Source organism: Acyrthosiphon pisum, chromosome A1 (assembly GCF_005508785.2).
Source record: "Acyrthosiphon pisum isolate AL4f chromosome A1, pea_aphid_22Mar2018_4r6ur, whole genome shotgun sequence".
NCBI classification, from domain to species: domain Eukaryota; kingdom Metazoa; phylum Arthropoda; class Insecta; order Hemiptera; family Aphididae; genus Acyrthosiphon; species Acyrthosiphon pisum.
In genome coordinates, this window is record NC_042494.1 from 148192187 (window position 1) to 148195471 (window position 3285).

Sequence of the window (3285 nt, forward strand, 5' to 3'; positions counted from 1 at the left end):
AATTATAAATTCTCAGAGGTATAATTGTAAAACCGTTATGAATCTAAAATATCCATATTATGAAACGCAATAAAAATTCGAGTGTTCAAAATACAAAATTATGGAGGTATTATAGATAAGTTGCTTTGATATTTATTTAATTTAATTTAATTAAGGTTGAACTATGAATTTGTTAAATCGCTTTTTTTGTTACTGAACCTGAAATTCTTTTATCTTTACCGCACGGTAGGTCAATAAAATATTTTGTCAATAAAAAAAAATGGGAAAACATTCGTTGGCCAACGATGTAGGTACCTCAATAAAATATGTATACCTATAATATTCGTTCTAGACGCGGCGACATATCTCGATAATGGTTTTTGGGAATTAAGTACATGCTGCCATAAAAATAATAATAATGAGTTTAAATGTATAAAGGTGGCTGCAGTTTCAAGAGAAAATCAATTATATTGAAAAAATATTGTTTTTTTCAAAAACGACGATGTCTCGCATTTGTATCTTACGCATTATTACATTAACATTATATAAAATAGAAATCAGCTATCTCGGGGTTAATATAATAATATTATATGGGTGTGCCCACTGTGTTTCAATTGTGCGAGTCTGTGTAGTTTCTTATTTAATGTCTATGTGCGCAGTATCACCTCCCTTGTACTCGAGTTTTGAGACGTAGGTAGGTACGTAACTGTGCGCGGCGGTTGACATAAAAATAATGACAGCGTGTAGTCGTATCTTATGTGCTCGGCGCCGAAAAGGACTGGTCGGCAGTGATTAATAAGACACATTTAACGCGGCTTTTTGGCGGCACGGCAACAAATAACACTATAATGGATACAGGAACTATAAAAGGGTCTTAGCTCCTACTGCGGGTTCGGGTATAACAGCTATCGCCACGGCTATCCTATTATAGCACGGCACCACAAACACATTATGGAACACTATAAGTCTCCGGAACAAACGACATCAACGTTCCGCGCTGTTTGACGCCTACGTGTATCGATATATTATATATTATGTAGTGTATACACACGTCACACGCCGCATACATACCTACAAACGAATATATATATACACATACACGATAGGCATTATATCTTGGCCCATAGGTATATCGTATTGTACAATACGTGTATACGTCAATACGCCACCTATGTAGAATATAATATAATATAAGTATGTAGGAGGTGATGGGAAGTAGCCTTAAGAATTTAATTTTCTATCAGAATTTTATAACCGGCTTTCGGCTTTCCTTCAAAGATCACAAAGGTACCACACACACGACGGACGGACGAACACATATTAGTATATACTGCGTAATATACAAAATGTATACATTTACACATTTTATTTATATAATATGCGTATATACTATATACTGCAGTATGTCAGTATTGAGTATACTATACAGTATGTCCCAGAAGTCCCGTATCTCCGTGGAAAATCAATATATTTAAATGCAGTTTTTTTACAGTCATAAGTATGGAAATTCTGATTAAATAACATAATATTCGATTTTTTTTTTTTAAATTCAAAACTTTTCAAAAAATTTTTTTAGGCAAATAAGTTTATTAAATTTGCAAGTTAGCCACTTTGTTGATCATATTTTTTAAAATAGTTCAAAAAAATAATATTAAAATTTAATGAAAATCGCCCAAGTTGGGGCTAATTATTATTTTTAATTTTAGCCGAAAATCAGCGTGATTGTAATAATTGACATGCGAATCGTATTTTGCTAATGCCGTATGCATAGGTAACATAACTATTATTCTTAGAAATTCAAAATAATAATTAGCTCTAACTTGAACAATTTTCATTAAATTTTAATATTTTCTTTTTAAACTGTTTTAAAAAATACGATCAACAAAATGGCTATCTTGGAAATTTAAAAAACTTATATGTCTAAAAAAATTGCTTAATCATTTTTGAATTTTTGAAAAAAAAAAATCGAAAACTATGCTATTCAATCTGAATTTCCATACTTATATAAAAATTTACCGAAAACCTTATTCTTGTACAGTTCTACAGTTGTGCTTTGTATTTTAGTGTGTATTATGTATAGGTAGATATAAAATATATTTGTTATCTACCATAGCAACTATCATGAACCGTATATTTTGATCCTATATTAATTGGTACACTATAGAAAATTCCCTATTTCCGAATATCAGACACACTCTTGATATAGATAATGAGACTGTTGTCAATCTTTTGGATGACATCGTATGTGGTATCGTATCGTATCGTTTATATGTTTGTTTTCGAATTTTATGTATTTTTCGCAGTTTACGAGCAAGTTAAAAATTAAAAAAAGAAGTTAATTAATTCTAACAAAAAATACCCTCAGGTTGCGCATAAGGGATTTTTGTACAATTTCCAGAAAGAATGCTTAAATTTTATTCGTTGGAGGTGTTCAAAAAAAGCTCTACGAAGTATTCATGTTTTTTAAAATCCGATTTAAACATAACTAATACAACTTTGATTTTTGTAATGGATTTTTCCATCTTAGTTTCTCTGCATAGAAGCTAATAACTACCTATTATATTCCAATTTAAAGATGATATAATCTGTATAGGGAGATTACTGCTTAGTTTATAAGGAATAAAAAAATCTATTAGCTCTGAGAAAAAAAATTCTTTGAAATACTGAAAACTTAGGTAGGTACTAATAGTAGAAATAATTGTCTGGATGATATAGTATTTATATACGGTCACCGTATTCATCCGCCTTCCATTACCTAGTGTTCTTTATTCTGTTCCATTACCTAGTATTGGGCTGTCGAACACTGGCCGGAATTGTATATAGGATTTCGTAATTGTTTTTCGATTGATAAAATAAAAATGAATCGGACCGGCAAAGTCGAAGGATCGGTTATCGTGTACGGTTGGATGACGTATGCCGTCTGGTCACCGCGTACAGGCATTAGGCTTGGTCGAATTCGACCAATATATAGATATGTATATTGTATATAAGGATAAAGTGGTGTGTTATATATAATATTTTATATACATATTATATACTATATACACTTTCGATCGACGGGTGGTGGCGTCTGTAGTGAAATCGGTGGCGGCGTCGGAGGTATTCTATATAGTGGCGTCGGCCGAGGCATAACAGTGCAGGCGGCGTGGCATCACCGTCAACGTAAAACGTATTATGATATATTTAATATTATATATATAAGGTACCTCTTATTATTCACGCACACGGTAAAGGAAGTTTACATAGCACTTGGTATAATATATATTATTTATAATACAATGTATACATACGCTTATAAAAAGCAGC